Genomic DNA, 26,639 nt, shown 5'->3' with positions numbered 1-26,639 from the left:
ATGCTGTTCGGGGGAGTCATCATATCGCTTGTCGGTGCTATGTGACAGCGCTGAAGGGCAAGAACAAAGAAGCATTGCCGCTTGAGGGCCTCGACCTTAGGGAGGAACCAGCGAGCCGATGCCAACTGGCCGAGGACCTCATCTCAGTTCCCATGGACGAGGATGAACCCGAGAAGAAAATCCGTGTTGGGTCCAACCTTCCCCTAGAGAGCCTATCTGAACTGGTAAGATTCCTCAAAACTAACGCCAACATCTTCACTTGGTTTGCCGCTGACATGCCCAGAATTGACCCTTCAGTCATTACTCATAGGTTGAGCGTGGACCCGAGCTCTAGGCTAGTTCGGCAGAAGAAGAGGAACTTTGCACTGGAGTGATGGAAGGCCATAGAGAAGAAGTTGACAAGCTACTCGACACCGGATTTATCCAAGAGGTATGCTATCCTAACTAGCTGTCAAATGTGGTTTTAGTTAATAAAGCTAATGGGAAATGGTGAATCTGTATTGACTTTACAGATCTTAACCGAGTCTGCACTAAGGACAGTTTTCCTTTTCCAAGAATAGACCAACTTGTCAATGCCACTACAAGATATGAATTGCTTAGCTTTATGGATGCTTTCTTCGGATACAATCAGATAAAGATGGACCCTGAAGACGAAGAGAATACCCCGTTCATCACTGAACATGGTACATACTGCTACAAGGTGATGCCCTTTGGGCTTTAAAATGCAGGAGCTACCTACCAGCGTCTTGTTAATAAAGTGTTTAAGGATCAAATGGGGAGGAACGTTGAATCTTACGTAGATGATATGGTGGTGAAGAGCCTGAAAGCCGAGGCCCACACCTTGGACCTGGCCGAGACCTTCGACACCTTGCGGAAGTTTAATATGAAATTAAACCCCAACAAGTGTGCCTTTGGCGTCACTTCGGGTAAGTTTCTAGGCTTCATCATCACTTAACGAGATATCGAGGCCAACCCTGAGAAGATACAGACCATACTGGACATGGCACCTCCTCAGTCTGTGAAAGAAACCTAGAAGCATATTGGTTGTGTGGCGGTGTTTAACCGCTTCATGCCAAAGTCAGTTGACCGATGTCTTCCTTTCTTCCGAGGCATCAAGAAACTGAAAGACTTCAAGTGGACGGAGGAATGTCAACCAGCTTTCCATGAACTCAAGGAGCACCTCGCCTCACCTCCCCTTCTGGCCCGCCCGGTTCCAGGAGAGACCCTATACCTATACCTATCAGCCGGGGATGAAGCAGTCAGCTCAGTCCTGATCAAAGAAGATGGAGCACAAAAACTGAAACTAGATACCTTGAAGTGGAGAAGTTGGCCTTCTTTCTCATGGTTTTAGCCAGAAAGCTCAGGTTGTACTTCCAAGCTCACACCATCATGGTGTTGACCAATTAACCCCTTAGAGCTTTCCTCGCCAAGCCTGAGATCTCAGGGCGTATGATCAAGTGGTCCATTGTGCTTTCTGAATTCAACATACGGTACCGACCGAGGCCTGCCATCAAAGTGCAAGCCCTCACAGATTTTATGATGGAGTACACCTTCAAATGAGATCTCCCCGAAGCCCTGGAAGATGAACCAGGAGAAGGGTGCCGAGTTGGAGATGCTCCCCCCTGCTTGGAAGCTTTTTGTAGATAGGTCGTCCAATGCCAAAGGAAGCGGTATTGGCCTTATTCTTCTCACCCCAAACAACTCAACCATCGAATACGCGCTGAGGTTTGACTTCCCAACATCTAAAAACGAAGCCAATTACGAGGGCCTCCTATCGAAGCCTTCAGCGACTCTCAGTTGGCTCCTCACATTACGAGGCCCTCCTCGCTAGATTGCAACTGGCAAGGTCGGATGCCCTATCCAAGCTAGCAAGCACCGAGTGTTCGCATGGAGGAGTTGCCTCGGCCGACCAATAGAAACCGAGCCATCATGGATGGACCCCATCGTCAATTTCTTCCTTATGGAGCAACTGCCCGATGATAGGAATGAGGCTAGGTGACTCCGGCGGTAGGCAACCCACTATACCTTGCTTGCAGGAAAATAATATAGAAGATCCTTCACCATGCCTTACCTCCGATGCCTCCGCCCCAAGGAGGGGAGTACATGCTAAGGGAAATTCATGAAGGCATCTATGGAAACCACCTCAGCGGCAGGGCCCTTGCCCAGAAGACGTTGAGGTAGGGATATTTTTGACCAACACTTCACAAAGATGTAGCCGAACTTGTGTGAAGATGTGATCAATGCCAGATGCATGCTAACATATGCCATCACCCTGCGACAACCCTCTCAGCCCTCAACATCCCTTGGCCCTTCGCTAAATGGAGAATGAACCTCCTCGGCCCTTTCCCACAAGCAATGGGGGCAGGAAGTACCTCGTCGTCGCTGTGGACTACTTTACGAAGTGGGTCAAAGCCGAGCCTTTATCCACTATCACAACTCGGGCAATCCAAAGCTTCTTCTAAAAAAACATCATCTGTCGCTTTGTCCTCCCTCACAGTCTAGTCACTGATAACAGGAAGTAGTTTGATGATGCCAAATTTTGAGAATGGTGTGCCTCCCTCGGCATCAAAAGTAGTACACCTCTGTGGGCTACCCCTAGACAAATGGCCTAGCCCAGGTCACCAATAGAACCATTCTAAACGGACTGAAGATGAGGTTAGACCGAGCTAAAGGCCTATGGGCCGATGAACTGAACAATGTACTTTGGGCATATCAAACCACACCTTGGACGGCCACGGGAAAAACTCCCTTTGGCCTAACCTACGGTACAGAAGCAGTAATCCCAATAGAGATTGGCAGCTGACACTCTGAGTCAAAGCCTACAATGAAGTAGAGAATAGCGATGCCCTCAGAGCCAACCTAGATCTACAGAATAAGCCTGAGAGCAGGTGTAGATTAGGGTAGCTGCCTACCAACAACGCGTTGCTCGCTACAACAACTCAAAAGTAAAGGAAAGACACTTCTGAGAAGGGGACCTCATCCTCAGAAAGGTCATGGTCCCCGAACCCGGAGTAAGAAAGCTAGGGCCCAATTGGGAAGGCCCCTACAAAGTCAAGAAAGTCCTCGGCCCTGGAACATTTTACTTGGAACACTTGGATGGAAGACTCGTCCCTTGGACAAGAAACTCTGAGAACCTTCAAATGTACTTTCAATGAATGTAGTTGCCTATGGCTAAGTGATGAATGGATGAAGCAAAAAGTTCCTCTTCGCCTCAGATGTTGAGAAAATGTGTGTCCTAAGTCCTAAAAAACCCGTAGCTTTGTGACCCGCCAACGCGCAATACTCTCATTCGAGGGATGAGCCCTTGGCGTGGACCAATGCGGAAAACTATGATGACCCTAGGACAAGCACCTCGCCAAAAGCATACTAGCTACAGTGAGAGAGGCCCTTTACGCCTCATCACCTCCTTGATGGGCGGTGGCCCCCTCTACACGCCAGGGCAAAAGAGGCACCTACATGCCTCGTCACCTTTGAGTATGGTGACTCCCTCGGCTACTTATACTTAGCGCAATGAAAATAGCAACCTCAAGTACTTCTGTGGTCCGCTTCGACTCGAGCCCTCAGCTTCAGTGGTGGGATGCTTCGGCCTCCTTTGAGGAAACACTTGGTGAGAAACAAGCTAGGTGAACAGCACCCCGATAGTGTTGCTCCACCTCGGCTCCTCGTCTTCCCAGGTACCTCGGCCAACGACCTCGGCTATGGTGCCAGGTCATCTCGGCCTCGCATAAGTTGACACTTAAAGAGTTTTGGAGTTGAGCGAGCCTCACTTCAGACGCATGGCTCCGCCTTGGCTCCCAATACCCTAATTACTTAAAGCGAGCGTGAAAACAAACTACGTGTACTATGAGTGAATCGTGCGCGTTTGCATGTGTTGTGGTCTCGTTGTTCAGAGGGGCAAGGACCTCTCAAAAAAAAAATAGAGAAAAGAAAAGAAGAAAAAAGAAGAGAAAGAAGGAGAAAGACACAATATACACAAGGCACAACACATGCAAAATATGGCTTCATTCATCATTAATTTTTTGTGTTGCCTTTACAAAAAGTTTATGAAGGCCTCGTAGGCCAAGTATATGTACATTTACAAAAAAAAAAGAGAGAGAGAACAAAAAGGAAAAGTAAAAGGGGGCAGATCCATGCCTAAGCCTCAGCACCGGAAGGAGGAGGAATAGAGTCATCAGCAGGTTGGGCTTCATTTGGAGCATTGGGGATCACCTGCAGCCCCTCGACGTCAAAATCTGGCATCAGCAATAGGAGTGCCTTCTTCATATCTTCGATTCCATCAAGGTAGGAGGACGACCCATACTATTCGAGCGTGTCCTGGTAATCGGAGGACTTCTTATATGCCTCCACCGCTTTGGCCACTGCTCTCCTAGATTGCTCCACCGACGTCGTGGCCTCGACAGCCTTCCTTTTTTACCTCGACAACTCTTCTTTCAGCCTTGGTTGCCTATCTCTCCACCTCAGAGACAATGCTTTCCATCCTGACTCTTTCCATTTGTTCCTTAGAAAGACTTTGCCATGCCTCCTTCAATTGAATTTTGAGGCGCTCTCGAACTGAATGCTTGTCCAAGAATGCCTTCCTGAACTTTTGGTATTTCTCCTCGGCGGTAGCAACTGTCTTCTTGAACTTTTCCTGTTCCTTTTGGAGCTTCTCCTTGGCGGAGTTCTTCTCATTGCCCCACTCACTAGGGCCTAGCTGACCCCCTTGTCCTGGATGGAGTCCCCTTCTCGGAGCTACCACTTTGGACGGAAGATCTTCTCGACCCCCTTGGCTCTTTTGGGAGGTCCCTGCACTGATGGTGGAGCTAAAGAAGGCCCGAATGGGTGCTCCCCGAGTGTGGATCTCCTTGCCACCTCCTCTGCCTGGCACACCGTGTTGGCCACCTTTCGCAATGGCTCCTCCCTTGGCGTATCTATGGCGGGCCTATTCTGACCCGCCTCGGCCCCTTCCGTGGGCCTCTTTGGCACCTCGGCCCTGTCGGGTGGATTCTTTGGCGCCTTTGTTGACTTGTTGACCCCCTCTGAGGGCCTCTTCACCCCATCGGCAACCTCCTGGGGTGCCACCATTGGTTGTTTCCCCTTAGCAGGGACTTGCTGATTTCCTCCTTCGTTGGGATAGGGGGGAAACCTTTTCGCCAGGCCGCTTCGGCCTCTATCCTCCAGTCTCCTTCGCCTGGGCCTTCTCGAGCAAGCGTTTCTTGACATCCATGGGCACTTCTACGAAATAACAAAAGAAAGTGGTCAGTACACCAAGGCAAAAACGTGGAAGACGTGCTAAGTAACTACAAAACCTCTCCTACCGAGGGGGGTAAAGCTAATCTCAACGAAGACTAGGGGGACCTCCTCCTCCACCAACAACTTCACTTGGAATGTCCCCATCAGTAGCAGATGAGCTACGGCTGTGGCCTCTTCATCTCGAAGTGGAGGGGAACATCTCTCGACGACTATGCAGGCTTCCCCCCAGTTTGACTTGAACCTCTAGCCTTTGGGGCAGGAGACATAGAAGAACTTGTCCTTTCACCCGTGGAAGGATGAGGGGTTGTGCACCGGCTTCCCCCTTAGAGAGTGGAAGTAATACATGTTGGTCTCAGAATCGTGCTTCCTTGGCGTAAACATGACACAGAACATCCTCAATGTCAGCTCCACACCCCGAAGTCAAGCCCATACTAACATTGCTATGATGGTCCTAAGGGCATTGGGGACGAGTTGACTGATAGTGATACCGTACCACTTCAACAATTTAGAGATTAAAGAAGGGAGGGAAAAGCTAAGACCAGACTTTAAAAAATGCTGGTAGACACAGATTTCCCCCTCCCTGGGGGTCCAAGGTCGATCACCTTCATCAGGGACTCTAAGATCATAAGACGGGGGGTATATGGAACCTCCTCGCCAGGGAATTGACCTGGCCCACATCCAAGGAGCTATCAAACTCCAAGCGTGGGACCCCAGCATCAGCTACGCTTTGAGCAACACTCCCTCCTACTGGTCTGGCGACAATCTCCATGACATCCTCCTCCTCGGAGAGAGGAGACCCTTCAGGCTCCCTCGGTGACGCCGATGCTGCACTTTCATGGGAAGAGTTATTACCCTGGCGATAGCCCTCGACACCCCCCGAGGCTACCCTTTCCCTTAGTACGGCCACCTCCTGCCGAAGGGGGGCTATGACTAAAGAACCTAGGGAGGAGAGAGGAGAAGGGGTTTTAGGAGAGCTCCCTCCCGAGGTGTTTGGGAGTTCATGGCATTCAGGCCTAGAGTCCGAGAACAACATAGTGAATTACCTAAATAGAAGGAGGTGAGGACGAGGTGTCCGAAAGAATGGAGAACTTGGGAAAGTCCTGAAGGATCGAGAGCTTGAAAGCTAAGTTCACTCGATAACAAGGGTGTCTAAGTTTCAAATGATGGGGAAAGTCACCACCAGGGCCCCTATTTAAAGGAAAATGGGCGGCCCAGATCTCATTGGATCCAATGGTTGAGGTGCCTCCGCTTCTACCATTCAACCATAATGTGCCACCTGACGCTCATCCTCGGAAGACGAAAACGATGCCCAAGCAACGACTCAAATCACCATGGATCCAACGGTCACGGGAACCCTCTGCTTCTGTGAATCAGTTATACCACACCTTTCAGCCCGTGCCCTTGGAAGATGAAATGACACTGTGTGAACCACGAGGCTCGCTCGCTGCAGCTCACAGGGATTGTCCATCGTAAACCACCGGGTGTACCATTCAACCCGGCGAACCCGTGCCCATCTGGGTGATCGTCCTCCACACGGTAGGCCCCTGACGTGGCCTAACCGTACGTGATATGGAACATCTCCACTAGACCGAGGCATCCACACCACACACATCTCCAAATTGACGAGGAGGGAAGACACACACGAAGTGAAAGCGATGCCACTGCATGATACCCCTCGGTTGATGAATCCGAAGGCATAGCGACTGCTACTCTCGATGACCGAAGTCGAGGCCTGACCCCACCTACCATCTTCATTACTAGCCGAAGCCAAGACCTCGCCTTGGCCTCGGGAGTGGGGGGCAAGTGATGTGGGCTAGCCAGGCCCAGCCCACTAACATCTGGGGGAAGCCCTACTGCCTTTGTATGGAGCCAACCGCGAAAGGTTTAGGCATACCCGCAAGGACCTATCGCCTGACTTCATACGACCCTCATCTGGTGCATTCATCTCCACCTAAGAATTAAAAAAATTGATACGATACACTCGATACGGGGCATATTGTATCGGTATCGGAAGGAGAGGATACAAGATATGCCACAAGGCCCACAAATGACACTGTATCGTATTAGTCGTGCGTTTCGGTCTGATACACCACTTTATTAGCGGATATGCACCGATAAAGAGGTATATCGAACATGCGTATTGATGGAGCGCAGTCCGACCGGTCTTAGCTGTCAACGAATCTCCCTCTGATTGGAGCAACGGGGATCCTGAAACAGAGAAGATGAGGGAACTCCGGGGGGAACCCGACGAGATAACTCCAAAGCTCAAGTTAGTATTTTCTCAAAGGCAAAGTAAAGACCAGATGGTGCAAAGTTCACATACCTCATTGTTGGGGGTAGGGGGCCTTTTATAACCACTTCGCGCACTCACTCTGAGGCCTCTATCAGGTCAGGTATGATTATCTTTGTTTCTGCAAATTCGGGTGTCATCCTTTCTACTAGGGTAGAACCGCCATTGCTCCTTGTCGGAGTCATCTCTGTAACTGAAGATGGCAGTGTCAAGTGGCGGTGGCAGGTGGCCGTTTGAAGTGCGGCCGTCAAGTGTCAGATCCCAAGTCAGTCAGGTGCGCTGCCCCTGGGTACGAGCTTCCTTGGTGTCAGACGTGGTACGGTTTGGCATCCTGGAGGCGAAGTCTTGGAGTGGTGAGTGAAGTGAAGTTTTGAGTTCGGAGGTATGTCCTGTACTACCATATTGCAGGCCATGTTGGTGAGGAGAGTTTCGAGCTACTACAAGGCAGGCCAGTTCAGCGAAGTGTGTCCCAAACTGCTATAAGGCAAGCCAGTTCGGCGAGGTGTGTCCCGAACTGCTATAAGGCAGGCCAATTCGGCGAGGTGTGTCTCAAACTGCTATAAGGCAGGCCAGTTCGGCGAGGTGTGTCCCGAACTGCTATAAGGCAGGCCAGTTCGGGTTTTTGTCCCTTGAGTGGCTTGGGGCCTAAGGGGGAGTTTGGGCTCTTAGTAGGGAGTTCGACTGCTGGTAGGGGAGTTCGGTCCGCTGCTAGATCCTCCCCTTAGTGCTCGCGCCTTAGGCGTACTTTTATGCCGATCTATCGTCTTTGCCACGTGTCGCGTAACTATGAGGTCGGGACAAATCTTCCTTCATCAATTTTGCCCCACTCCTCGTGCCAAGGGTCTTGTCCTGGCACGGGGAGTTTGCGAGGTGGTTGGTGGATTTGTCCTGTTCTTCGAATCTTGATAGCGCAAGGTGCTTTGTTAGAGTTCTTCGGTTTTCTAGAGTGTCCAAATACCGACAGACGTGGCGGCGTGCGCTCATTTTCAAATTTCAAAAAAGCGCACCGCTGGGAGACGTGACAACAGGTCTCTTGATTTTTGAAAAGAGCGTGCCACTGCCGTTTTGAAAGGTGAGGAGACGTGCGCTGGCAGTCGTCAGTTACAGAAAGATGTGCATTGGCACTCATCAGTTACAGAAAGACATGCCCTGGCGCACCGTCAGTTTCAGAAAGACGTGCGCTGGTGCACCGTCAGTTTCAGAAAGACGTGCGCCAATCACATCTTGGTCTCAGGGGACGTGCGGTCAGTGTGAACGCGGGCCGTCAGACTGGCTCTGATCTGCACTGTTGGTTGTCGGTTACTGTGGTTATAAATAGTAGGGGACCCCAGTCGTTTTGTCACTTCTGTGACTTGCTTCTTGAGCTCGCATCCAACTTTTCAGCTTGCATCCAGGCTTTTCAGTTCGCATCTAGGCTTGTTATTTCGCCTTCAAGGTTTTTGGCTTGTTCCAGTTTCTGGGGCCTTCAAAACTTTCTTTCGGTGAGTACTTTCCTGAATCTACCCTTTCTCCTCAATGTCTAGCTTTGATAGCTCAGATGATTCTTCAAGTAGGACTGATGTGGGTTCTACGAACCGAGTCGTATCCCCCGATTGCCTTAGTGATCTTGAGGTGGAACTTGAGGATGACCTCGAACCCGTAGGCTGAGCCGCTTTGGGCAGTTTGGCGTCTACCTCTCATCGAGGTCAGATGCTAGATAGGTCTGGTCCTTCGACCATGACACTCGAGGGGCTCCAATCTCTACTTATTTCTTACAATCTGCTGGGGGGTACACCTATTTCATTCCTTCGGGTAGCTTTCCTTGGGAACACGGTTCTGATGAGATCGTGATTTTTTGGGAGCAGCTCGCTATAGGGTTGCGATTGCCTTTCCACCCCTTCTCGTCGAGGTCATAAACCACTTCGACGTTACCGTTGGCCAGCTCCATCCGAACTCTATTCGGAACTTGGTGGGGACGGTCTCCTTTTTTTGCGAACAGAACTTCCCTTTAGACTTGGAGATATTCTCCTCCATTTTAATGCTCAAGAAACAAGTGGGTTCTCTTCCCGGGGGTAGGCGGGCGTATTACTTGTCTCCTCGCCAGGTTTTAAGCTTCTGCACGAACTTCCCAACAAGGTCCCGGCGTGGAAGCGGGACTACTTCGGGGTGTGAAGTGCACAGGGGTGGCCTTTTCAGACCGGGTGGGCGGAGGCCGACAAGGGTTAAAGTGCCATCAGTACCTAACGGAGGCCAAACTTATTGCGGCCAGCCTGAGTTCGGGTAGGTTTCTTGCTCAGAGGTTTCTTGTTCGCTTTGTTTCTTCATTTCTTCTGATGCCGAACTCTTTTCTGCAGGTGTGATGGACTCAGAGAGGACTCGTGGGGGACACCTGTTCCAAGGCATGAAGAGGAGGAAGCGGGTCGCCAAATAAACTCATACCGAGCTGCCCCAGGAGGATCCACAAGTTCCAGACCATATGTTAGAGGATCTGCCCAAGGAGCCCGAGGTGGCTCCTTCAATGCAGGGAGCGGCAGGGGCCTCTTACGCCGAGACAACTCACACGGGTGCTCTCGCCTATTCTAGTGCTCTTGCTTATTCTGGGTCCGCTCATACGTGGGCTGGGCCCTCGGGCTCGGGAGCTCTATGGGAGTTTAGGAGCGTGTTGTTGCCGAACTACGCTCTTCAGAAGAGTAGGGAGACTACTTTCCCTAAGGAGATCGCGGCGTGGACCGATCTTCCCTTGAATCAGGTCACCTGTCGTGCCGTAACTCATGCTATGGTGGTAAGTCAGATTTTGTCTGCCTTCGTTTTCTATCATTCTTGCTATTGTCGCTCACTTGTTTCTTTTGGTAGGTGAACTCTTCTATTCACGCCTTAGCGGCCCAGGTGGAGTGGAGCTCGCGATAGGCGCGAGCTGCTGAGGCGGCCGCTCATGCTGCTGAAGAGGCTTTCCGTGCCGCTGAAACGAATACCCGAGCTGCTGAGGCGGCCGCTCATGCTGCCAAAGAGGCTGCTCGCGTTGCTATGGCCAGGCAGGCGATGTCTTAGCGAGATGCGGAGGCCATGGGGGTAGTCGTGAAACATATGGCGAACCTGAGGTTGGACCTGCAGTATCAGGTCGAATATCTTAAGGAGGACATCAGGGAGAAAACGCAGATCTTTTCCCAAGGTATTGAAGATGCCAAGAAGAAGGCCGTTGAGGACTACATTGCCTCGCCACATTTTGACAACCTGATGGTGGATTCTTACAGAAGGGGATTCAAACTGAGCTGGTGGATGATACGAAACACGTATCCCGACCTAGACGTTAGTGCCATATCTAGTTCGCGCATAACTCAGGAGATGGCCAATGCTGCTGATGGCGAGCCGGATTCTGAGGGCGAGGCAGGGCCTTCGGGTGTCGTTGAAGTGCCTTTTGATGGGGAAGAAGTAGCTCCGGGCTTGTAAATTATTTTTATTTTTTATGTACTCTTCTTTTTCTTGCAATGGAATAGAGAATCTTTTCGGTTAAGTGTTGTTCTTTTTCTGAACTGATTTTTTGTCGAACTGATAATATGCCTGATCTGTTTCTTGCCCGGGTTATTATACTCGCGTGACCTGTTTCGTTGTTTAATACTTAGTCTCTGCTTCACTTTATTCTTTTGATTGATATTTTGCCGAACTGATAATATGCCCGACTTTCTTTGCTCGCTTATGCCGAGGTTCCTCTTGTTGGCTCGACATCTTGGCCCTAAGGCTCTTGTAGCGATTTCGTCCACTTCACTTGGCGGTTTATAGGTAGTATCGCCTTAAGTTAACGATGTTCCACGCTCGGGGTACTTGTTTGCCTTCTAAGGTTTCGAGCTCGTATGCCCCCCCGAGCGCTCTCCTTACTTTATAGGACCCTTCCCAATTTGGTCCAAGTTTGCCCACGCCGGGTTCGGGCACCATAATCTTATGAAGAACCAGGTCGCCGACTCGGAAGCTTCGCTGCTTTACTCAGGCGTTGTAGTACCGAGCTACTTGCTGCTGGTAGGCTACTGTCCAGATGTGTGCGAGATCTCTTACCTCGTCCAGTAGGTCAAGGTTGGTATGTAACTCATCTCCGTTCGTATGATCGTCATATGTTTCTAGTCATAGTGTAGGTACTTCGATTTCCGTCGGGATTACTGCTTCAGTGCCGTAGGTGAGGTTGAAGGGGGTCTCTCCTGTGGTGGTTTTTTCTGCAGTTCGGTGAGCCCATAAAACACTTGGTAGCTCTTTCGCCCATAACTGCTTAGCTTGATCTAGACGTGCTTTCAGTCCGCGTATGATGGCTCTATTCATTACTTCTGTCTGACCGTTTTCCTGCAGGCGCGCGACCGATGTGAAGTTCTACCGAATCCCCATACTCTGGCACCATTCTTGGAACTTGATATCCTCGAACTGCTTGCCGTTGTCAGAGATCAGTACCCGAGGTAACCCAAAGCGACATACTACATTCTTCCAAAAGAAGTTCTGTATGTTTCGGGCCATAACTGTTGCCAGAGGTTCGACTTCTATCCACTTTGTGAGGTAATCTACTGTCACCACTAGGAACTTTCTCCCACCTGTTGCTGGCGGGAATGGCCCCAGGAGGTCGATGCCCCATTGAGCAAAAGGCCATGGGCTGGCGAGGTATTTGAGGTCGGAAGCGGGCTGATGGTGGATATTTGCGTGCTTTTGACACCTGTCGCATTTTCTAGCGAGCTCGATGGCTTCTGCCTTCATCGTTGGCCAGTAGTATCCTTGTCGAAGAGCTTTTTGGGCGAGTGCTTTTCCTCCCAGGTGTCCGCCGCACAGACCTTCATGAGTGTCGCGGAGTGCGAGCTCGGCTTCGGCAGGTCGCAGGCAATGCAAGTAGGGGAGCGTGTAGGACCGTCGGTACAACCGTTCGTCTATTACGACGTATTTGGCTGCCTGGCGCTGCACCCTCTTGGCTGTATTGCGGTCCGCAGGGAGGGTAGAATCTTGCAAGAAGCTCGCGAGTGGGTCAATTCAGCTTGGCTCTGCTTCAAGGACAGGAGTGACCTCCTCTGCCCCACCGAGAATGCTAGGCCGAGGTAAGTCCTCTATGTACACGGTTCTCATGGTGTTGTGACTCGTGCTGGCTAACCGGGACAGAGCATCGACCTCAGTGTTCTCTGACCTAGGGATTTGCCTGATGAAGTGCGACTGGAAGTTGAGCAGGGACTCCTTTACTTTCGCTAAGTATGCAATCATGAAGAGCTCGCGTGCTTCATACTCGCCCGTAACTTGGTTGACCACGAGCTGGGAATCGCTGCAGACGACAATGTGCTTGGCTTTTACCTTTTGCGCTAGGTTCAGCCCGGCTATCAGTGCTTCATACTCTGCCTCGTTGTTGGATGCCGCTAACTCAAAGCATAGTGCATATTCCAATTTTGTGCCACACGGGCCGCATAAGACTATTCCTACCCCGCTGCCCTGTTGGTTCAAGGAGCCATCTACGTGAAGGATCCATGGCTCCTCATCCCACTTCGCGCTTGGCCTGACCAGGAGAGATGCCACACTAGCTGCTACTTCATGGGGTTCAGACTCTATCAACTGGGGAGCTCCGGGTTCACCCGAACTGGGGATCTCGGGCTCAACCTGCTCAGGGACTTCGAGGCTGAATGTGCACTCGACGATGAAATCTGCCAAGGCTTGGGCCTTAAAGGCAGTCCGTGGTTTGTACTGGAGGTCATACTCGCTGAGCTCGATGGCCCACTTCGTCAACCGACTGGAAACCTCGGGCTTGAGCAAGACTTGTCTCAGAGGTTTGTCAGTCAAGACGATGACGGTGTGAGCCTGGAAATAAGGGCGGAGTTTTCGAACTGAAATTACTAGTGCGCACGCTACTTTTTCTATCTGTGGGTATCTCGTTTCTGCTCCCTGCAGAATTTTACGAACATAATAGACGGGCCGCTGTGCCCGATCTACTTCCTTTACTAGTACCGAACTGACCACCTCGTCGCTCGCCGAGAGGTACAACTCTAAGACCTTGCCCTCCTCGGGTCTGGCTAAGGTTGGTACAGTGGCGAGGTAGGTTTTTAACTCGTCGAACACGAGCTGGCAATCTCGGGCCCATTCGAACCCTTTGCCTTTGATTACCTTAAAGAAAGGTAGGCAGCGGTCTACTGATTTGGACATGAAGCGACTTAGAGCGGCTATGCGACCGTTTCTATGGTGGTCTTTGATTACTTTTTGAGGTGGTCTCATATCTAAGGTGGCCTTTATTTTGTCAGGGTTGGCCTCATACCGCGTCGATTGACAATGTAGCCTAGGAACTTACCCGAGGTGACACCAAAGACACACTTGTTTGGGTTCAGTCTCATTCTATATTGACGCAAAATTTGGAAGACAGAATCTAAGTCTTTTATTAATTCCTATGAGAATTGTGTTTTGACGACCATGTCGTCTACATAACATTCTATTTTCGTGCCAATTAAGGGCCGAAAAAGCATATTTACAAGTCTTTGGAAGGTTGCCCCAGCATTCTTTAGTCCGAAGGGCATGACCTTGTAACAGTACAGGCCGAACTCGGTTATGAAGTTGGTTTTTTCCTCGTCGGACAGGACCATCTTGATTTGGTTGTAGCCTGAGTAGGCGTCTAGGAAGCTTAGCAGCTCATGTCCTGAGGTCGCGTCCACTAGGTGGTCAATTCGGGGCAGGGGGAAGCAGTCTTTTGGGCAAGCTCGGTTCAGGTCGGTGTAGTCGATGCACATGCGCCACTTGCTGTTTGTTTTTTTCACCAGCACTAGGTTGGCTACCCAGCTCGGCTAATGAACTTCCCTTATGAAGTCCACTGCGATGAGCTTTTTGACTTCCTCGTTGACCGCCCTCCAGCGCTCCGGGGCTAAGTTGCGTTTCTTCTATCTAATGGGTTTGACTACAGGGTCCGTGATAAGTTTGAGAGTTATAAGGCCAGGGTCAATACCGGGCATATCCGCCGTGGACCATGCAAAAATATCTAAATTTTGAAGTAGGAAACTCACCAATTCAGTTCGTAGAGGCTCCGTGACGAAAGCACCGATCTGTAGCGTTCACGCCAGATCTGTAGCCGAGGTTGGGACCGTGACTATTTTTTCAGTGGGCGAAGCTCGCTCCTCGCCCTGCTCCGCAGGCTGCTCCAATTCGAGGTCGCCGGCTGCCTTGATCTTTCCCTTTAGGGCGGCAACATGGCATTTACGGGACTTAAGCTGGTCGCCCCGCGCTACCCCCACACCGAAGTCCGTGGGGAACTTCATTGCCAGATAGTAGGTGGAGACCACTGCCCGCAGAATATGCGTAATTGGCCGCCCTATTATGGCGTTGTATGGGGAGGGGGTTGCGACCACCAGGAAATCGTGGTTGAGTCTTACTACGCAAGGCCATGTGCCGACTTCCACAGGTACTGTTATCTTCCCCAGGGGCCTGACTTCCTCTCCGCTGAAGCCCACCTGAGGAGTGTGCGCGGGCTTCAACTCGCTTCTCTGCAACTGTAGTTGGTCGAACGCCGATTTGAAGAGGATGTCCATCGAACTACCTGAGTCCACAAGTACACGTCGGACCTCGAAGTCGCTGATCCTTAGCTTTATGACGAGCGCGTCATCATGGGAATAGTGAACACCTCGCGCGTCGTCTTCTGTGAAAAGGATCGGTTCTTCCGTCTTCGGCCTCTTTGGAGGGTTTTGCTCCTCTCAGGCTACCTCGCGAACTGACGTCCATGCTGGTGCCGAAATGCAACCTGCTACTACCGAACCGCCCACTATCACGTGGATGGTTCCCCGAACTTGCCTCTCTTCTGGGGGAGGTCGCTGCAAGGCTTTGCCTGGTCTGCTGTTGGACTCGGGGGCATCATTTCCGTGCTCCCCTTGTCGACCTGCTTTATTATTATTGTCACTATGTACAAAATTTCTCAAGTATCCGCGACAGATGAGTCCCTCTATCTCGTCCCGGAGATTGTTACATTGTTCGGTACTATGACTGTGAACTTTATGAAAACTACAGTATAGATTTTTATTTCTCTCGTTTGGATTACTCTTTAGGCGAGGTGGCCACTTTATGTAGGGGGCGTCCTTGATCGTCATCATGATCTTGGTCCGCCTTGTGTTCAACGGCGTGTAATCCGTCCGAATTGCTAAGGGAGCTTGGGACGGCTGGCTTGGCTTTGCCTCTCGGGCCTGGCTTCTTCTATCGCCTGGGTTGGAGGGCTCGCCTTCTCTTTTTCTTTTCTCGACCCCTCCTTCGGTTCTTTGGGTGATTTCTTCCTCTGTTCTCATGAACTTGTCCGCGAGCTTGAGGAAATCGGCCATGGTTGTTGGATGGCTGGCCACCATGTGCCATTTGAATTCTTTGTGCGTTACCCCTCTTTTGGCCGCTGCGAGCTGTACTGCAGGGTCTAACCGTGGTATCTACAAGCATGCTTCATTGAACCGCTTGATGTAACTCCAAATGGATTCTCCTTCCCTCTGGATTACCCCGAAGATACTTTCCTCGGTTCAGGGGCACCGCTTGCTGGTAACAAAGTGTGCGGTGAAGATCTGCATGAATTGGGCCCAACTTCTTATTGACCCAGAAGATAGGTTCAGGTGCGGGCCACCCCCCTGAAGGTGGTGGTGAAGGCCACGCACATGCACGACTCACTGGCCCAAGCGAGGTGCATTTGTGACTGGAATGCGTCGACGTGGTCGTTGGGGTCAAAGGACCCATCATACTTGTCCAGAGATGGAAGTTTGAAGTCTCTGGGCATGGGGACTGCCAGAAGTTCTGATGAAAGGGGGGAAGGAACTGAGAGAATTGGGACAGTTTTTACCTCGTCCGAACTAGTCACTTCCTTGCCTCTGAGCTCGGGTAGGACACGGGCAGCAGTTTGGCGACTTCGCCGGTGTCTTCTTTGAGCGGGTCTGGTGCTGGCGCAGCTGGCCTCCGTGTTGTCGAGCTCGATGGGCCCGGAATGTTGGCCTGTTGCTAGGACGCTGAACCGGTTCTCCATGAGTGGGAACTCGGGCTTGGAGCCCCGAGGTGACTTCGTGGGCGAGGTTCTTGACCCACCTGCGAGCTGCCAGGCAGGGGTGATTTTTCTTTGCTTTCGGCCTGGGGATGAGGCCTGGCTATTAGGGGGGTTCTGGGGTTGGGAAGCTTCTCCTCGGTGAGGTCGTCCACCTTGAGGGGAGGCCCTAACTGGCTTTGAAGCAGGGTGCCGGGGGGGGGGGGGGAGCAGTGACTGGTTTAAGGGTAGCTAAGGGAACTGCTGGAATTGTTGCATTTGGGTTTGCATTGCCCGCATGCATTGCATTAGGTCGCCCAGCTGGTTCTGGCGGGTTGCCAGTGGGACAGCAGTTGGTTCAACGAAGTTTGTTTCAATAGGGAGTGGAAGAGGGATGTTCAACGAAGGAGGGTTCAGGGGCACCACTGCTTGTGGCACATTCAAACTGGGGATCCCATCCACTGTAAGAGGGATGGTGAACTGCCCAATGCACACCACGGGAACTTGGAGTTGCTCTCCGGTGGTGGCAGTTTCTGTTCGACGTCCAGCATTGTTGGAGGAGGCCATGGGTGTTGGAGTTTTTGAAAGAAGGGTAGGTAAGAGAGGTAAGAGAGATTTAGAGGGAGGCTTTTAGAAGCTTTCCCACAGACGGCGCCAATTGATTGAGCGCAATCCGGCCGGTCTTAGCTGTCAACGATTCTGCCTTTGACTGGAGCAACGGGGATCCTAAAACGGAGAAGATGAGGGAACTCCGAGGGGAACCCGGCGAGATAACTCTGAAGCTCAAGTTAGTATTTTCTCAAAGGCAAAGTAAAGACCAGATGGCGCAGAGTTCACATACCTCGTTGTTGGGGGTAGGGGGCCTTTTATAACCACTTCGCGCACTCACTCCGAGGCCTCTGTCAGGTCGGGTATGATTATCTCTGTTTCTACCAATTTGGGTGTCATCCTTTCTGCTAGGACAGAACCGCCACTGCTCCTTGTCGGAGCCGTCTCTGTTACTGGAGATGGCGGTGTCAGGTGGCAGTGGCAGGTGTCCGTTTGAAGTGCGGCCGTCAAGCGTTAGATCCCAAGTCAGTCAAGTGCGCTGCCCCTGGGTACGAACTTCCTTGGTGTTAGGCGTGGTACAGTTTGGCGTCCTGGAGGCGAAGTCTTGGAGTGGTGAGTGAGGTGAAGTCTTGAGTTCGGAGGTATGTCTTGTACTGCCATATTGCAGGCCAGGTTGGTGAGGTGAGTCCTGAGCTGCTACAAGGCAGGCCAGTTCGGTGACGTGTGTCCCGAACTGCTATAAGGCAGGCCAGTTTGGCGAGGTGTGTCCCGAACTGCTATAAGGTAGGCCAGTTCGGCGAGGTGTGTCTCGAACTGCTATAAGGTAGGCCAGTTCGGCGAGGTGTGTCCCGAACTGCTATAAGGCAGGCTAGTTCGGGTTTCTGTCCCTTGAGTGGCTTGGGGCCTAAGGGAGAGTTTGGGCTCCTAGTAGGGAGTTCGAACTGCTGGTAGGGGAGTTCGGTCCGCTGCTAGATCCTCCCCTTAGTGCTTGCGCCTTAGGCGTACTTTTGTGCCGATCTGTCGTCTTTGCCACGTGTCGCGTAACTATGAGGTCGGGCCAAATCTTCCTTCATCACGTATCGCATAGAAACTTCATCGCTTTTGCTAGAAAAAATGGTCTTAACAGGATTCGATCCCTCATACCTAAGTCATGCAACGTCCAAGAAAGCAAGGATATTAACCATCGGGCCAACTTCCATTTCGTGATAATAAGTAAAATAAATTATATTACAATTAATATATTATATTTAATCTACGCATTATTCAATAACTCATTTACCAAAAAAAAAACGTTCAATAACTCCAAGTCAAATTAACGAGAATAATATTCAAAATTATTATTTTATAAATCAATAAAATAAATAATTATTAAACCCACATATAGATAAATGATTTTTAATTCCAATATATTTATACAAATAAAAATATTATTAATAGAAAAATGATTTTATAAATTATTAATTAATATTTCAATTTTCATTAAATAAAAATGTATTTATTATTACAGAAATAAAATATTATCTACAAAATATTTGAGAATATAATATAAATTTAATCTATCAAATCCACTAAAGTACATTTAAATAAAAATTAAATTTTTATTTTAAAAAATTCCTAAAAATAAAAATATTAATAATGAATAATTATTTTTGTAATTAAAATTTATGAATTTTCATATGATATGAATCTTCAAAATTTCATTTACATTTTATATAAACATATTTATTGTTAATAAAATTAAAAATATTATTTACTGAACATTTACAAATTTATTTTTGGTTGCTTTTTTTGTTAATGCTTAAATTTGAAATAGTAAAATAAATAATTGATATAATAATCCAAATATAATGTTTGCGTAATTTTTGTGCCTTGGATTTTAAGAAAGATAAAAATTGATGCATTATCAATAAATTTATATAATATCTATGCTTCTTGTTATATCAATAATAGTATATTTCTTCATATATACCATTAAAATATACAATTCCTATGTACTTATACATTATTTATAGTTATTTTGTCAAGTTATTAATATAATTATTGAATTTATATGCATTTCCTTAGCGTATCCAAACATTTTCATATTTTTCGTTCGTATCCATGTGTTTCCCAAGCGTATTTGTATATGTATCTGTATCCGAATTGTTTGATATGATACCCGATACCGATACTTTAATCCTTTTCTCCACCTACCTCTAACTCGCTCAAGTATAGATATGAGGTAATTCTCCCTTGACAAATGATCCAGATCGCAGAATAGAATTTTGATACAACACTCTCATTTACTTCCAACACTTACCTCACTTTCTTGACATTTACTCTTAGGGACCCAATGCACCCGAGGACTTCCATCGAGACCTTGTCTACACTTTCTCCTACCTTACACCTTGTACTAATTTGAGCGTTGGAGCTTCCCCTCGGGTCTCCACTCGGGGTCTCTGACATCTATTGTTTTGTATTACCTTGTTTCTCCAGGAAGCTCCTTACCGGGACAACTATCTACAATCTTCAACTTCTATCGTACTCAGAAAGGAGCACCTCGCCTCGACCTACAGTCTTTGGCCTCAGCCTCGGCTTACCCTCTTTGAGGTTTGACCTGTATTTGAAACTTAAAAGTGAATTTACCTCGTTGCACTCGGTTAACTCGAGCAGCAAGAGAGCCGAAGCCGATCTTTGAGGATATAGATCTAATTGAGTGGGAGGAGAATGCTACAAATGACTCATTTACCACACCATCAAGCACCTTCTACTTCTACTGTACCTTCAACATGCCTTAGTGTCATCACATGTATCATGCGTGGGGTAAAGGGGAAATGCCAATAACATGATTGATTTTTCACCATTTTAAACATTTTAATATTTGCTTTTGTCGGTTCCACAAAATCTTTAATTTACTCTTTGTAATTGAGTGGTAGCAAGACCATGTAAAGATTAAACCTTTTAGCATGGCACAAGGTACAATGACAATAATGGTTAATCAACAAACAAGCATCTCTTTATTTTCATTTTGGACACCTATGACAGACTATGGTAAAGAAAATTTTAACTTTGCAAAGGGGAGTGATGAAGCAAGTTCCCATTGTTAGAGGTGCCTATCAATATCCAATGCTCTGGAAAGGAATACAACTCAGAGAGCCTTGGCAGTTTGGGAGGACTCCGGATCTGCTAAGAACACAGACGCGTAATTGTGTAAAAGGGACTCTCGAAAGGGACTCTGGATCTGCCGTCTGAGTGCATATGTCTCTGTCATCAAATATCTCTCTGAGCATGATTTGTACGCTTCTCATGCATGGGTGTGGGGTAAACCAGTAGTAGTTCAACCTCTTCTTCTTCCATTTTCTTTTTCTCTCTCGAACACAATCTCTCTCTCTCCCTCATTCAAATACATTTATAACAAACCCGTCGAGCGACTGAAAAGTGAAAACAACTAGAATCAAGAAGAAAAAAGGAAACAGATTAAATAGCTATGGAGCAACAACACTCAAGCTCCCAAGGAATTAAGTTAAATTAAGGGAGCATGGTTTCAGAGACAGTAGTGGTCAGACATAGCCACCATTAACGCGAATTGCCTGCCCATTAACCCACTCGCCGGCATCAGTGGCCAAGAACCCAACAAGCGGAGCCACGTCTGTGGTCTCACCCAGTCGACCCAGTGGACACACCTCAATCACCTTGTTCACTTGCTCCTCTCCCTTGCCAGCAAAGAACATATCAGTCGCTATGGGTCCCGGCGCCACACAGTTGGCAGTGATCCCCGTCCCCTTGAGCTCCTTCGCCAGTATCATTACCATCGACTCCACCGCCGCTTTGGATGCCGCGTAAGCTCCATACCCCGGCTTGAGCCCACCCACCTGCGACGACGAAATCAATATGATCCGCCCTCCACCTCCACGTTTCAACCGATTTGCCGCCTCTCTACAGCACAAGAACGCTCCTCGAGCGTTGATGCTGAAGATCCTGTCGAAGTTGTCCAACGTGGTATTTGCTATGGTTGGATATTTGGGGTCGCTCACCCCAGCTGAGTTGACGAGGATATGGGGTTGTGCGCCGAATGCTTGCTCGGCCTGATCGAAGAGGCATTTTACTTGGGCAGGATCGGAGATGTTGGCTTCGACTGGAATGGCTCGTGCTCGTCGAGGGTGAGAGGAAGAAGGGGACGACGAAGAGTTGATGTCGTGGGCAAGGAGATGGGCTTGGGGTTGGGTGGAAATGCCGACGTAGTTGAGGACGATGTTGGCGCCGAGAGAGGCAAGGTGGAGGGCGATTGCGCGGCCGATTCCGCCGGACGCACCAGTGACTATTGCCACCCGGCCTTCAAGAGGGCGTCTCAGTGGAGCTGCATGTGCAACGCTGCTGCCGCTTTCCCCTTCCCCAGCACCCATTAGTGACGACTTGATTGAGTTCAATCAACACCGCCTCTGTCTCTCTCTCTCTCGTTAATCGATTGAGGGGATCCCTGGAAAAATCTATATTCTGCTATTTGGAGGTGTACGGTCACTTCAAGTGCGCGATACGTTTGTCATTTTGAGCACCTTGTGGTCGACATGTGATGGATAATTTCGTAATTTAAAATGGTTCTCGATCCCACCATTATAAATACACTGTATGCTCGTGACGGGATCTGCTTCTCACAAATGGACACCAGACTGAATTGACGAGATAATATCTTCTCTTCCGCGCACACACACCTTTGTTGGATAAGTTACGACGCGGAAGACAATTTCTTTAAAACGTTATTTTCCCCATTTAATTTTATTGAATTTATTGTTGGGTTAAAGGTAAATTTGTTTAAAGGATATAATAGTATGGAATAAGAATTTATAATTAATAAAATTGAAGAATCTTTAAAAAAATCTTTTGTAAGACTGGGCTAAATTAAATTGAGAGAGAGAAAGAGTGAATTTTGAAATTATATATTTTAAAATCTGATTCATTTTCTTTAAATAATTTGTAAAGAGGTAAAAAGAAAACGTAGGTATTGATTTAGAGAAGGTACATTGAATAGTTATAATTTTAAATATTATGACTGTTTAAAAAATAGTTAATAGTTAGTGATTGTTAACTTTGAATTGTGCCTCTTGATCATACCCAATTGAATCATGACAATTGATTTTATCAATGATGATCAACGATCAACAATGCACTAAAATCAAAACCACCAATCGTGAACTATGCGAATATACACGAAGTACAAGCACCTTATTGTACCGCACACACATACGCATGCGTTGCATGGTATCAATCCCCATACTCTCGAAGAGCATAAATCAATTCCTATTGAAATACTAAACAAAATTTATAATTTTTAAATATGGGACAATTTCAAAACTGAATTTTGTAAGAAAAAAAATGATTAATGTACAGGTGCAATTAGTCATGTAACTGACCGATCAAACCCATTGAATTTAATCTTGAAATTAAAATCCAACAACGTTCCTCGCCTTATTCCTGTCCGTCGCGCAGGTGATATTCAAATCGGTAAGATCACAACCGCCGTGCTTTTACGGTCTCATTTCTAACCTTAATTTCCATTGACGTCGTTCGCCGCCGGATCGTTTTTTCATCTACGCGTTAATTTGGCGGTAAGTGCGTATACACGCTGTACGTAAAGACGGGAACCTTTCTCACGCCGGATCTCCAGAAGTGAAGTGGGGGATCATGGAACACGGCCACTCTTACTTTGGGCGGGGGAACCTTGACGTCTTCAGCGGCCGGGCTCCCTGCGTTGCGTTCCCTCTCTGCCAGCTGAACCTCATGTCACGACGAACGGGGGCACCCCGTTCAACAGCCGCGTTCGACACGTACGCTCCAAAAAACTTCCTTCCCACTCTAATAATCCAGTGCCTTTGGACTCCATTAATTTTGACACTGGGCTAGCTTCTCCGTACACGACCATCTCCTTTTTGAATGGGCTATTCTAGACTTATCTCATTTGATCCACGGCTCGTTTTTTTTTCTTTCTTGGTGTACGAATTATCATGCATAGTCCAACACCAATGGACCGATTCTTAGCTTTACCCGTTGATGTGCGTACGATTCGTATCACGAACCAATCAGTAAATTTTTTTCAGCATCGGGTTGGTCTGACCGGTTTAGACCGGATCCACCACTACAAAGCATATATGTTTGGTCGGTAGTGGCATAAATTCTTCACTCTCAAACTTCAATAGCTAACCCCAAATTATTTTTATTATTATTGCTTAATAATAGTATTATTACTAAATATTTTAATTTCTTAATTCAAATATAAATGTATTAGTGAAATTCAAATAAAATAATATTATTGTAATAAACAAAAAATGTAAAAACCAAAATGATACATGCATGCAACTGTCCTGTAACGGGGTAAGAGATAAAATATGGTAAATATTTTGAGATATTTTGGAGGTGAATCCGACACAGTTAATGGTCCGAGCCCGTACGAACCCATGACGTGCCACAGGCTGGGTTGATCTGTGGGCCAAGCTAGGCCGTGGATAGGCCAAAGCCATTAAAAGCTTATTTATAAAAATTGAAAAAAAAATTTAAAATTTTTATTTTTTAAGAATTTGAATCTATACAATTGTTTATATATACAGTAGGTGAATAATTAAATAAAATAGTATGGATAAACCATTGCAGCGCCATTCGAGATGCGTCTACATCCTCCACCACCACTACTATTTTCCCATCTTCGTCGCCACCTCCAACCCCAACTCCTCCTCTACGATTTAATTCCCCTCCTAGTTCAAGCAAAGCTGACTTCTCTGCCGTCGTCGCCAATTGGTTGTTTTCGAGCTTTCTAAGCATTGCAGAAGTGTCAATCGGCGTAAAGGGCACTCGCTGCAAAAGACAATCCGCGACCATCGGTCGAACAACGGACAACAGGCTCTCACTGTCGTCGTTCGACATCCACTTCTCGCTACCAAAGCGACGGATTGGGGGAGAGTTCTGATGATTCCTCGACACCGTGGGGGGTTTGGGCTCGATGGATCAACGACGAGGTTGGAGGGGCTTAGCGGGGTGGATGAAAGGATCAGGGGGTGGGGATGGAGTATACTGGTGGCCATTGAAGGAGGAGACAACCTTGAGGGAGAGGTCGAGGGAACTTACGAGGTCGGGAACAAGGGTTTGGAGAGAGGCGATGAGATGTTGTTGGGCAAGGTGTTGGGTCTCTATGCTAGTTTCCAGCTGTCGAAGAGCAAAGTCAGCCTTCATAGGAAAACAATATTCCTTTTTGACAGTACAATAATTTATTTATTTTATTAAATTTAATAAAATATTATCTAAACATTTATTTATTTAATAAATCCAATCATTTGACATGTGACATGTTGGGTCACATTTAACAACCATCTATGCTTTGACATGTTGCATGATCTAATTATTGGGCTATCTCTAAATTTATTAGTATTTTAAAGTTTAAAGGGGTTAAATATGAATAAATTGAGTTATTTATTCCAAAGAATGAGATAGCACAGAATTAGTATAAATTGCTGAAGTTCGAATTTTAATTGAAAATTATATTTTCTTTCTTTTTTAATCCCCCAATTATTCAATAAAGAATTATTCAAATTTATATCCTTGCCTTTTGCCTTTTTTGCTAGTAAATATATTAACCTGAAATGTGTATCCAAGAAGGCGTAATCTAATAATATTTTTTGTTATTTTTTCATAAAAATTACAAGAATGCCACTCTCTACCAATTCTCTTTCTTTTTTTTTTTTTTTCCTTTCAAATTAAAAGAATGCCACTCTCTCCTACCAATTCTCCTTCCTCTTTTTCTTACAAATTACAAGAATGTTATATATATATATATATATCTCTCTCTCCTTATAAATTACAAGAATGTCACTTTCTCTCCAATTGAGGGAGACCTCAACTCGCCATCTCGATTGTTAGGGGAACTACAATCAAAGGTAATCAAGTTCGAGCTTAGCCAAGCTCGAACTTCTAAGCTCAAGCTCAAGTCTCTAATTTGAATCAAGCTCGAGCTAGACGACATCTCGACCACTGAGGGAGACATCGGCTTGGCACCTCGATCACTGAGGGAGATTTCGGCTCATCACCTCGACAATTGAGGGAGACCTCAGCTCATCACCTCGACAATTGAGGGAGACCTCAGCTCAACACCTTGTCAATTAAGGGAGACCTCAGCTTGACACTTCAGTAGCTGAGGGAGAGCTCGGTTTGGCACCTCGACAATTGAGGGAGACCTTGGCTCGGTACCTCGACTGCTTGAGAGACCTGCAATCAAAGGTAGCCGGGCTTGAACTTTTGAGCTTTTGACTCGAATCAATTTTGAGCTCGAGCTTAAGTCTCTAATTCAAGTTGAGCTCGAGCATGATAGTTTATGAGCAAGGCCCTGCAACACAGGGCTCCCTTTGCTAGTATATAATAAGAAGAAAGATGCTAGGAACAATGTAAAATATTGATGGGGTGGGAGATGAAATCATGCACATCGGACTGGACCCTACCTATAAACCTATCAAGAGTGTCATCAAGAGCGTCGGGATGAGCTGGAGAAAAGAGCGTCTGGACCATCACTTGTTCGGGATCCTATCACGACTGAAATTCAGTGTGCATGTGTTTCACGTTGGCCGGCCCCTTATGTCCAAATCACTGTCGTATTCGCTCAGATAGCCCAGCCCAGCCCTAGAAATCTTAGCTTCACCCTAGGGGTGGACTGATCCCTTTAATCTTCAACTTAGCTCATCATATCTTCAAACTTTTTTTATTCAATACCCAAAAATGGGCTAACTGACATTATGAAGGCGCCAAGGGAGCAGAGAGGGAGAGTCCAACATGAACATCACTTGGGATCTTCAAGTGCTTTATGATCATATATTTGAATTATTGTTACTTTTTGAAAATGTAAAGTTTCTCTATGTAAACAAGGAGGTAGTTAAGCCATGTCATGAACTTGCTAAAATAGCTAGGCTTAAAAATACTTTTGTTAATAGAACCAATCCCCCTACATATTTAGATGCATGTTTTTGGGTGGTTGTAAAAGGGGGATCCAATTGTACCCATGATGTTTATGGTGGTTCCTTTTTTATCGAGAAAAAAAAAAAACATGAACATGAGGTATACAATCTTTTGTACATCTCCTTCAAATCAAACAAATAACATACCCAAGTCACAAGAGCGAGGGGTGTCAATTGGACTGGATTTGGTCCAATCCGATCCAATTCAACGTACGTCCATTAAAAATGGACCAGGCCTAACCCAATCCAATGAATATTTTAAATTGTTTTGGACCGGTCCAATTCAATGTCTGTTCAAATTTGTTTTAATTTAGATTAATTCTAACCCAAACTCAATCCATTGACACCTATATTCTTATCTTCTATCAATTGGCCAGATATTGGCTCAATCCATCCCAATCCAACATAAATTCATTACGGACAGACCCGGTCCAATTCAATCCAATCCAATAAATACTTTGGATTATCAAGTCTGGACTGGCCCAATCTTGTTGATCCATCCAAATTGATTTTGGTTTGGACGAGATCCAATCCAAAACTGGTCCATTGACACCCCTAACAAGGGCTTGCAAGGTGCTAACCAACTGGTTGGTAAGGTCTCCTATTGGTTGTAGTGGAGGGTTTGAATTAAATCCTGCATGCACCCCCCGTTGTGTAG

The 26,639-nt window shown here is 47.4% G+C and overlaps 1 pseudogene across 1 annotated transcript; it reads right to left on the bottom strand.

The window, feature by feature from the left end:
* Positions 1–19,988: 19,988 nt before the first annotated feature.
* On the bottom strand, positions 19,989–21,871 carry LOC148872942 (NADPH-dependent aldehyde reductase-like protein, chloroplastic pseudogene; annotated as a pseudogene). The gene has a single exon (XR_016108170.1). The product of XR_016108170.1 is annotated as an NADPH-dependent aldehyde reductase-like protein, chloroplastic pseudogene (transcript).
* Positions 21,872–26,639: the final 4,768 nt, after the last annotated feature.

The sequence above is a fragment of the Nelumbo lutea genome, chromosome 2, assembly GCF_056320005.1.
Source record: "Nelumbo lutea isolate HS-2025 chromosome 2, American lotus-T2T, whole genome shotgun sequence".
In the NCBI taxonomy this organism is placed as follows: domain Eukaryota; kingdom Viridiplantae; phylum Streptophyta; class Magnoliopsida; order Proteales; family Nelumbonaceae; genus Nelumbo; species Nelumbo lutea.
This window is presented reverse-complemented; position numbering and strand designations above follow the sequence as displayed.